Source organism: Camelus ferus, chromosome 2 (genome assembly GCF_009834535.1).
Source record: "Camelus ferus isolate YT-003-E chromosome 2, BCGSAC_Cfer_1.0, whole genome shotgun sequence".
NCBI classification, from domain to species: Eukaryota; Metazoa; Chordata; class Mammalia; order Artiodactyla; family Camelidae; genus Camelus; species Camelus ferus.
In genome coordinates, this window is record NC_045697.1 from 23,913,453 (window position 1) to 23,925,458 (window position 12,006).

The following is a 12,006-nucleotide window of genomic DNA, read 5'->3' on the forward strand; positions in this document are numbered from 1 at the left end:
GAAAATATATTCAAGTTCATGTTAGTTAAAAGTACAAAATTAAAGCTATGTAATGAATTATTTTTATCAATTAGATTGGTACAGAATATAATTGCTGGTTACCCAGAATAGAAAACAATTTTCTTCACTTTTTATGAGACCAAATACTAGAAGCTTTTTGGATGGTGATCTAGTCTCAGAGAAAGAGACAGACAGACAGGCAGACAGACAGAGAAGTACACAGAGAGATGTTCATACTCTCATAGCTATTTTTTTTTCAGATTTGCCACTCTTTCTCATAAAGTGTGAGCTTTATGAAAGCACGTATGACACCTCACTTATTCACTCTTGTGCCCCTAATGTCTCACCCAGGTTTGGCACATAATAAATGCTAAAAAATGTTTATTGGATTTGGGGGGGGGTAGTTGAAAGTATGAATAAATGAATGAAGGAACTGCTGTTAATCTCATTATTTCATTTTTACATATGCATTCTAATTCCTTAACTGGAATAATTTTGATTTATATAAAATGTGTATGTTTATAAACCACAATAAATATAAATGTAAATAAAGATTGCTTTAGAGATTGGAAAGAATAACAAAGTACTAAATGTATTATTGGAACTTTTATTTTATTTACTGTTACAGAAAGACAATATGAAGGATGCAGAGATAACAGAGAGTGGTTTAAAAGATAGATTTTTGAATTAGACTTCCAGGGTTTGGATTTTTAGTCTCAACACTTTAGTTTGGTGATACTGGGAAAGTTTTCTAGACCTTCTATGTTTCCATTTACTTTATTTGTAAAATGGAATGGTAATAATACAGTCATAGCAGTTGACTCTGGCGAGGATTAAATGAATTATTTGTAATTCTGCCTGGCCTATATCAAACACTAAATACACAATTGCCAAATAAATTCTGGGTAATATTAACACAGACTCTTTCATATTTATTACCATAATCTGGGTCTAGGAAGTAAAACAATTTCATCAGTTGGGAATCTTACCACGTAATTAATAAACCATTGTACAGCAGATAGCTTGCCATATGATCAACACGATCCTTGCTTTTAGCCAAGTAAGCTGTTAGCTCAGTTGTTGCCTTTTTTTGAGATCCACAGATGCCTTATCTTCCTGTTCTTCCAGTAGGTAATTTTGAGCACTTGTGTCCTGTGTAAATCCCTACCCTTATGGATTTTAAAATTGTGTAAGGTGAGAAACAGAAAAATAAATAAGTGTATAGTAACAAGATTTTATATGTAATATAGAAGATGATACTAAAGAATATTAACAGACAATATACTATCTCTGTAGAAATCCATTCCCCAATTCTAAACTTATATTTCAAATGTTTGCGATGTGTACATGTGTGTGTATGTATCAGTTAGCTATTTGTAATAATTTCCTTTTTTCAATTTCTATAGTAAATATAAGCCTAAGGCAATGCTTGATAATGACATATCTTTGTTAATACCAAAAAAAAAAAAATTGCTAACTGGAATATTTAAGAATATAGCATTTATTCCAAATAAGATCAAATACTGGGTTCATCCCCACAACCACACAGTTATGACAGAGGTAGAGAGGATTGTGTATCAGCATGAGAAAGTGTGTTGTTTCCAACTATGGACAAAAACAAGCACATTTTTCTCATGATTCCTACATTAAGTCTTGAATTTCCTCTGCAATCTTATACCTTCTGCATCTTCCAGCAGCCCCTCCTGCAACTCCTCATCTCACTCTCTTTGGTGCTAAGGCCAAAGGTTTTCAAGTCGAACAGAACTGGGTTAGGAACCACGTGTTTAATGATGGAGAAAGAGGGGCGAGGTGGGTGAGATGATGGCACTCTTTGACATCTAGCCAAGTTTCTCATGAAGTTAGAACCTAAAATAGCTTCATTTGCTTGAATATTTTTAGAGAGTAATTGAGTTCTGGAGACCCATAGTGCCAAGACAAGGTGAAGAAGAAAAGAGCAAAGAAACAAGATAAAGATTCTAAGTGGATTAATTTTTATTATTTTAGTTGTTTCAGTGAGAAAGCCAAGCTAGAGTAGAAACTTACCTTTCAGTTTTAATCTTCTGCCTTTTCTCATGTGGAGTTTTATATATTAATGATTTTTCAAAATTTAAATATTCATAATTTGGGAACCACCCCCCTTAGAAGTATGACTATCCAAACAGAAATGAGAGAAGTGTGGTTTACAAATTGGAATTTTAATTTACTGTTTCTAATATTGTTTGGATCTACCTTTTTTCAGGATGTTTCCTTAGAAATACTTGAAGATGCGTCTGGGTTAAAAACAAGCGAAAAACTGAGGTGATCTCAAAGTGAGTGAGTATTTAAAAAATGTACCATGTAATGTGACTCTTGTGATTAACAGTTATTAATCACTTGGTTATGAATTAATTAGTTCATGGTTGGTATACATATTTGCCTTATTCTTAATACAAATTATGTTCTGTTCATTGTGATTCAGTTACTCTTGTCTTCTAGTTGTATGTTTCTGGTTTTTATTTGTTTTAATATTGGGTACTTTAAGGATAAACAGGCAATTTCTCAGTTCAAAACAATTAGGATAAATTAGCAGGCTTCTCAGTTCCTGTCTTCAGTAACTCAAAGACTAACCTGTATACACTTCCTTTCTTGACAGATCTCAACAAGTATGTGTATATAAGGCCTAGTTTATCTTATTAATTGCATAGATACATACGGTATTTGGTAATATTTTCTGAGATGCAACCCTTATGTTGAAATCTCTTGGATATAAATCCTTATATTAGTATTATGAAAAGTTTTTTAGAACATGCTGTCTTTTAGGTTGAACACTGCCAGAAGACTCTCCTTTAATTATTTTTTCTCCAGAAGGCGATCCATCAGGCTTGTCTTTACTCTGTTTTAGCAATACTGGCTCACCTGGGCTTTGCTGTTTACCAGGATCATGGTGGTTCCCTTGGCGATTGTGATAGATTGTCATTCACCTATGTATGTTCTTGCTCAATAAAAAATTAATATTAATAGGAAGGGTATCTGAGATTGTGAGCTGGAGATAAATTAGCAATCTAAGGCCAGAGAACTGAGCAAAGAATTGACATAAAAACCTTGTGATGAAAATAAAGGCTTCATTAATAATCAGTTGACCTAATTGTTACTTGGCACTTCAAATGTGTTTTCTTGTCAAACATTAGAATGAGAAGATTGTCTCCATCTGACATGTATTTTTTCCATTTCAACTAAGTGTTTTTTAAATAGTATTTTTCATTTGTTGAATTCTTGCTATATACCAGGTTCTGTTCTGTGATACTTACATATATGTGTGTTTGTTAGCTTATGTTGCCTTCAGTTCATTCTGTGAATTTGGTACTATTATTATCTCAGTGGATAAGGATTCTGAGCAGTAGCCCAAGATCTCACTTTCAGCCATAAATTGGTAAGGATAAGTTTCACATTCATGTGTCAGTATCCATATGCCATACTGCAAACCAGTATTCAGCACAGAAATTCCTTATTTATTAAAGGACATCTGTCTATAAAGCATTTTAATGATCCTTTATATGCCACATGACTAGTACAAGTTGATGGCTTTTCTTGAAAAAGATTCCTGTGAAAGATGAGAGCAGAACTCCCTGGTTAAATAATCACAGAACTGTTTATAAAACCATAGCAATGGAGTAATAGATTAAATGAACACTTTATAACTGGGTGAGGGGGATTTGCACATTTAAAATGTAATTTAGGGAAGCAGAATTTATGGTATTACAAGAAGAGTAATATTTAAATGTTAAATATTTTAAGACTTTAAATTTATATTTAATTCAGAAGCAGAAATGACTATCAAGATTAATTACCCTAGCCAAGTGATAGCAATTTATTTCATTATTAAACTAGTAATAACAACACTGCACTTGACATCTTTTTATTCCCTCAACAAATATTTATTGAACCCTACTACATATCAGTCAGTATACAAATTTCTATTGTTTTAACCATGAACAGGACAGAAAATATTCCTGTACCTACAGATTAATCTAAGAAGCAGGCAGAAAACTGACAATCAAAAATAAAAATGAGGAAGAGCATTTTCAATGGGGATGATACTGTCAAAGCCAACTTTTACTGGGTTCTTATTATGTGACAGACATTTTTCTATAATATTTACATGCATAAGTCTATTTGATGTTCACAACCACACTGTCAGATAGGAAATATCACTTACATAATTCAGGTTAAGAAACTTAGACACATATATGTTAAATTGTTGGTGAGCTTCAAGATTGGCAATGTGTTTCTTTCTTTGATTTTTTAATTAATATACTTCATTTTTGGGTTTTAGATTTATAGAAAATCAAGCAGATAATATAGAGAGTTCCTTCCTATATACCTTCTCTCTCATTCATTCATAATTTCCTCTATTATTAACAACTTGCATCAGTGTGGTATATTTGTTATAATTAATTAATCGGTATTGATATACTGTTATTAACTAAAGGCCATAGTTTGCATTAGGGCTCACTCTTTGTGTTGTACAGCTTTATGAGTTTTGAAAAATATATAATGTGCATATACATTATAATATTACAGAATAATTTCCTAAATATCCCCTGAGCTTCACCTCTTTATCCCCCTGTCCCTTTCTTTCTGGCAACCACTGATCTTTTTACTGTCTCTATAATTTTGCCTTTTTCAGAATGTCACGTAATTGAAATTATACAGTATTTTGTTCAGGCAGCTGTAACAAAGATACCACAAACTGGGAGGCTTAAACAAATATTTATTTGTCACAGTTCTGGAGGCTGAGAAATCCGAGATCAAGATGCTGGCAGATTCGGTGTCTACTGAGAGCCCACTTCCTGGTTAATGAACATCTTTTCTCTGTGTCCTCACATGGCAGAAGGGAGCAAGGGATCTCTTTTGTAAGGGATCTAATCCCATTCAAGGGGGCTCCATGCCCATGATATAGTCATCCCCAAAGGCCCTACCTTCAAATATCACCACATTGGGAATTAGGTTTCAATGTATGAATTTTGAGAGGATACATTCAGTCTATAGTATATAGTATATAGCCTTGACAGACTGGCTTTTTTTAAATTATTATTATTACTAAACAACATACATTTACTGTTCCTCTATGTCTTTTCATGCCTTGATAGCTTATTTCTTTCTGTTGCTGAAATAATTGATTAGATGAATGTACCATAGCTTATCTATTTACCTTTTGAATGATAGCTTGGCTGCTTCTAGTTTTTTGTCAGTTTTGAATAGGTTGCTATAAGCATTTGTGTGCAAGTTCTTTTTAATTCATTTGGGAAAGTACTAAGGAGTACAATTGCTGGACTGTATAATAAGACTCATTTAGTTATTTAAGAAATTGCCAAATTAGCTTCCAAAGTGGCTGTATCATTTTGCACTCCCAACAGCAATAAATGAGAGTTCCTTTTGCTCTACATCCTGGCTGGCATTAGATGTTTTTATTATTATTTTTTTTTTAATTTTAGTTTTTCTGAAAGATATGTAGTGGAAACTTGTTTTACTTTGCTATTCCCTAATGACATATAACGATGAACATTTTTTCACATGCAGTTTTTGCCAATTATAGATCCTCTTGGTGAGGTGTGCAGATCATTTGCCCACTTTTTAATTACATTGTTTGTTTTCCAATTTGTTTCTTGTGGCTAAAATCTTAACCATTATGTTATATTGTCTTGTAGAGTGTTGAGCAGACAATGGAACAGGGCAAAGGAATAGAAAGAATTTGGAGGATGAAGAGTAAGCTCTATATTTTACATAGGAATGTCAGGGAAGACCTTTTTAAGGAGGGAACATTTGAGTTGCGATCTGAATGAGAAAATTCAGACGTGAAAATATTGGGGAATCAAAGGGGTTTTTATTAAACATTTTGAGTTACAGTTTCCTAAATTATGAAAAAAGGTATCTTGGTTAAGATATACTCTCTGTTTGCTTTATCAATTGGGTAGAAGGATGAATAAATAATTATCTTTCAATGGAGCATATGGTAAGTTCGCTACTCATGCATCTTCTATGGCAGCATTTGGACTTTAGATAGGCATCATTATAGGTCTGTTATGAGTGGAATATACAAAATTTATTTATACTGTGTGTCTTTTGTATCTCTATGAGTATTTTTCTGATAAAATTTCAATAGAGAGCAAAATGCTATTCAATTTATATATACATAGAGAGAGACGTTTTGCCAATTAATGCTTAATTTGCACAATAATCACATCATGTATATTATTTAGCATTTTAGTTGCAAACCACCAAACTTCACCCAGGCCAACTCAAGCAGATAAGAAATGTGTTAAGTGATGGATATTAGATAGATTATAGACATTTCAAAAGGGTCAAAAAATATTATGTAGTCTGGAATATTCCCTCTAAATCCCACAACCTCACTATTCAGTGAAAATAATACTGCCACCACTCTGGTGACACTGTGCATTGAAAACCAGCAATAGAGTCCTTGTCACTGCTGCCCCTGGAAACTGGCTGTTGTAGATGCACTTGTTCCTTTTTTTTTTTTTTCCCTGCACATCTTTTGCTTTGTCTTCTAAGCTTCAAACTGCACATCTTTTGCTTTGTCTTCTAAGCTTCAAACTAGGGAGGCAGGTATTTCTAATTGGTGGAGCCTAGGTCATGTGACCACATTACGGCTACAAGGGAGGCTCAGTAAATGAATCAATTATTTGGCATTTGAAGCTTCATTAACATGACAAATGCAGATAAGGCAGAATATTCTCTGAACTTTCAGGAGTTTAGGTGTTAGTGACCTGAAAGAATAGCAACTTTATTTGGCAGCCTGTATTTCAGAATGCATTTTCTTCTAGAAAAATATATTCTTTCTGTCTGTAATGTTGTTGTATTATCTTAGAATTTTTAGTATGATAGATAGAAAAATGCCCACCATTTTTCCTATCATGTGTATCCCCTTTTTTAATGCAGCATTCCAGTTCTTCAACTAAGAGTCCATTTCTCCAGCAGTGTGAGTCTGTTACTTGTTTTGGACAATAGGAAATCAGAAATGTAAGCAGAACTTTGAAAAGTACCTGTATATATTAAGTCTTGCTCTCTGATAATCTTGAGAACCCTTAAGAACCACAGCATAATGTGAACAAGCCTGGGAAGTCAGCTTTGAAACAAGTGACACACACTGTAGCCTTCCCATTATCTTCCAAATGACGGCACATGTGTTAGCGAGATTTGTTGACATCATAAGAAGCAAATGAAGACTAATTCAAATTACTCAATCATAGAAATGAGGAATAAATAGAGTATTTATTGTTTTAATCTACTAAATTTTAGGATGGTTTGTTCTCATCAAATTTAGTAGGATTTAGTAGGATTCTCTAAAATTTAGTAGGATTCTCATCAAATGCTATTACATTTAGTCTTTACTCCATTATCTGTACCATACAGTTGTTTTCTCCCCCTTTTTAAATTGATAATCATCTGACACACTTAAAAGTAAATATCTAAAAATTAACTAATTATTATATGTAAATGTATAGTGACATTGTTTATAATGTAGCTTCATGGAAGACCATGTATTTATTTTTCCATATGAGATATCATTTAAATTTGTTCTGAATTTTTTAACAGCATGGCATCTTGGCATAGTTAAAGCTTTTCAATATAGATGATGGTGTGAAAAACTTTTATTTTTGGTCTGCTGTTCACATATCAATCGCTTTCTAAAGTCAAAGTCCATTATACCAAAAAGAGAATAAGTGGTGATTTTAGATCAGAAACAAATTGATTATTCCTAACTAGAGAAGTAGAAAAATGACATGGGCTCTAAATGTTTGACAGATGAGTAATTCAAAGTTTTCATAGCACTCAGTGACTAGAGATTGTGACATATAAAGCTCTGTGGGCATTGTATCATATAGTTTCACTAGGGAATACTGGTCAACTCATTTGCTGTCAGTAAAAGACACTTTAAGCTCTAATGAAATGATATTTCTAATATATTTTAATATCCCAGTGAATCAGTTTCTAAACTGAATTTATATGTGATACGTGGATGACTTGTTCAGTTCTATTGTTGTCATGGAAAAGGCTAAAGCATTTTTTCACAAATGATTTTCTTCCAAACTATACATATTGAATGAAGACAACTGTTCATTATACCAAACTTCCAATTATTTCATATATATGAAAGACATTTCCTTAAAGTAAAAAAATATAAACACATGTTTTCTGAATTTTCTGTGTTGCAATTATAGAGACTAATTTTAGATAAATAGAAAGATTATTGTGACTTTGTTTCTATCATGTTATTGATCTCATATCCTTATATTTGATTGTGTTCATAATCTTTCAATCAAGTTATCTTGTACAATTTAATTTTAAATGGATTATGGAAATTTGTTTAGTGTTTGAAGGCTGTTAACACAAATCTATATGCATAACAGAAAGTAACATTTAAAGAAAGTCAGTTCAAGTCAGTAAAAATTTTTAAGGATAGTATGTATAGACTGATGTAAGCTTGTGCAAATCCAAAGAAATGTCTGCATATTAAGTTAAAGAAGTCAAGAAAAGTAGGAATTTAAATTATTATCACAGATAAATATTATAAAAATATGATTTGAAATATTTCACTAGCTGACATTTGTTTTTGCTTCTCTATATCATAGCACAGTGATAGAAACTAAATGAAATATCAAATGAGAGAGACAAACTAACTTAGATTTGTCTAAGAACTGGAGTAGTGAAAAAGTGAGTGTTAATGGCCAAAATCTCAAAGAGCAAATTGACAATAATTATTATATTTATAAATCATAATATAATATTTATAGCTAAAATATTATTTAATTATTTTATTCTGTTAGAACAGTACACATTTTACCATATTTAGTCTTCAAATATGCCCTTGTAAGATTCAATGTTTAATATAAATTCATTGTTTGGAGTTTTAATCTTGTCTCATCTTCCATTTTTTTTTAACATTTTTTTATTGATTTATAATCATTTTACAATGTGTAAAATTCCAGTGTAGAGCACAATTTTTCAGTTATAAGTGAACATATATATATTTACTGTCACATTTTTTTCTCTTAGCTACCAGAAGATCTTGTGTATATTTCCCTGTGCTATACAGTATAATCTTGTTTATCTATTCTACAATTTTGAAATCCTGTCTATCCCTTCCCACCCTCCGCCCTCTTGGCAACGACAAGTTTGTATTCTATGTCTATGAGTCTGTTTCTGTTTTGTATTTATGCTATGTTTGTTAGTTTGTTTTTTTAGATTCCACATATGAGCGATCTCATATGGTAGTTTTCTTTCTCTTTCTGGCTTACTTCACTTAGAATGACATTCTTCAGGAGCATCCATGTTCCTGCAAATGGTGTTATGTTGTCGGTTTTTATGGCTGAGTAGTATTCCATTGTATAAATATACCACTACTTCTTTATCCAGTCATCCATTGATGGACATTTAGGCTGTCTCCATGTCTTGGCTGTTGTAAATAGTGCTGCTGTGAACATTGGGGTGCAGGTGTCATTTTGGATTAGGGTTCCTTCTGTATATAAGCCCAGGAGCGGGATTCCTGGGTCATACAGTAAGTCTATTCCTAGTCTTTTGGGGAATCTCCATACTGTTTTCCACAGTGGCTGCACCAAACTGCATTCCCACCAGCAGTGTAGGAAGGTTCCCCTTTCTCCACAGCCTCTCCAGCATTTGTCATTTGTGGATTTTTGAATGATGGCCATTCTGACTGATGTGAAGTGATACCTCATTGTAGTTTTGATTTGCATTTCTCTGATAATTAGTGATATTGAGCATATTTTCATGTGCCTAGTGATCATTTGTATGTCTTCCTTGGAGAATTGCTTGTTTAGGTCTTCTGCCCATTTTTGGATTGGGTTGTTTGGTTGTTTCTTATTAAGTCATAAGAGCTGCTTATATATCCTGGAGATCAAGCCTTTGTCGGTTTCATTTGCAAAGATTTTCTCCCATTCCATAGGTTGTCTTTTTATTTTACTTATGGTTTCCTTTGCTGTGCAGAAGCTTGTAAGTTTCATTAGGTCCCATTTGTTTATTCTTTCTTTTATTTCTATTGCTTGAGTAGACTGTTGTAGGAGAACATTTTTGAGATGTATGTCAGATAATGTTTTGCCTATATTTTCTTCTAGGAGGTTTATTGTACCTTGTCTTATGTTTAAGTCTTTGATCCATTTTGAGTTGATTTTTGTGTATGGTGTAAGGGAGTGTTCTAGCTTCATTGCTTTACAAGCTGCTGTCCAGTTTTCCCAACACCGTTTGCTGAAGAGACTGTCTTTATTCCATTGTATATTCTTGCCTCCTTTCTCAAAGATTAGTTGACCAAAAGTTTGTGGGTTCATTTCTGGGCTCTCTATTCTGTTCCATTGGTCTATATGTCTGTTTTTGTACCAATACCATGCTGTCTTGTTGCCTATGGCTCTGTAGTATTGTCTGAAGTCTGGGAAAGTTATTCCTCCAGCCTCTTTCTTTCTCTTCAGTAATGCTTTGGCAGTTCTAGGTCTTTGATGGTTCTATATGAATTTTATTATGATTTGTTCTAGTCTGTGAAATATGTCCTGGGTAATTGGATAGGGATTGCATTAAATCTGTAGATTGCCTTGGGCAGTGTGACCATTTTAACAATATTGATTCTTCCAATCCAAGAGCATGGGATATCTTTCCACTTTTTAAAGTCCTCTTTAATTTCCTTCATCAGTGTTTTATAGTTTTCTGTGTATAATTCTTTCACCTCCTTGGTTAGATTTATTCCCAGATATTTTATTACTTCGCCTGCTATTTTGAAAGGGGTTGTTTCTTTACTTTCTTTTTCTGTTGATTCATCGTTAGTGTAAAGAAATGCCACTGATTTTTGAACGTTAATCTTGTAACCTGCTACCTTGCTGAATTCTTCAATCAGCTCTAGTAGCTTTTGTGTGGACCTTTTAGGGTTTTCTATATATAGTAACATGTCATCGGCATATAGTGACACTTTTACATCTTCTTTTCCAATTTGGATCCCTTTTATTTCTCTCTCTTGCCTGATTGCTGTGGCTAGGACTTCCAGAACTATGCTGAATAGGAGTGGTGATAGTGGGCATCCTTGTCTTGTCCCAGATTTTAGTGGGAAGCTTTTGAGTTTTTCACTGTTGAGTACTATGCTGGCTGTAGGTTTGTCATATATAGCTTTTATGATGTTGAGATATGTTCCCTCTATACCCACTTTGGTGAGAGTTTGTATCAAAAATGGGTGTTGAATTTTATCAAATTCTTTTTCTGCATCTGTTGAGATGATCATGTGGTTTTTGTCCTTTCTCTTGTTGATGTGATGTATTACACTGATTGATTTGCGTATGTTGACCCACCCTTGTGTCCCTGGGATAAACCCCACTTTGTCATGATGTATAATGTTTTTTATGTGTTGTTGGATTCTGTTTGCTAAAATTTTGGTGAGGATTTTGGCGTCTATGTTCATCAGTGACATAGGCCTATAATTCTATTTTTTGATAGTATCTTTGCCTGGTTTTGGTATCAGGGTGATGGTGGCTTCATAGAATGAGTTTGGGAGTATTCCCTCTTTTTCAATATTCTGGAAGAGTTTAAGAAGGACTGGTATGAGTTCCTTGTATGTTTGGTAGAATTCCCCAGTGAAGCCGTCCAGTCCTGGACGTTTATTTGTACGGAGGTTTTTTGTTGCTATTTCGATTTCATTTCTAGTGATCGGTTTGTTCAAGTGGTCAGTTTCTCTTGATTCAGTCTTGGTGGACTGTATGTTTCCAGAAACTTGTCCATCTCCTCTATGTTATCCAGTTTGGTTCCATATAGTTTTTCATAATATTCTCGTATGCTATACTGTATTTCTATTTTGTTTGTTGTAATTTCTCCATTTTCCTTTCTTATTTTGCTGATTTGTGCTCTCTCTTTTTTCTTTGTGAGTTTGGCCAGAGGTTTGTCTATTTTATTTACTTTTTCAAAAAACCAGCTTTTGGTTTGATTGATTTTTTCTATGGTTTTTTTAATCTCTAT

General features: G+C 33.2%; 1 long non-coding RNA gene across 1 annotated transcript in view; it reads right to left on the reverse strand.

The window, feature by feature from the left end:
* LOC116668305 overlaps window positions 1–10,980 on the reverse strand; it is a 32,846-nt gene extending 21,866 nt beyond the window's left edge. The window contains exon 1 of the long non-coding RNA XR_004325427.1: window positions 10,971–10,980. This is a non-coding gene — a long non-coding RNA (uncharacterized LOC116668305). The remainder of the gene's footprint in view (window positions 1–10,970) is intronic.
* Between the last annotated feature and the right edge of the window lie 1,026 nt (window positions 10,981–12,006).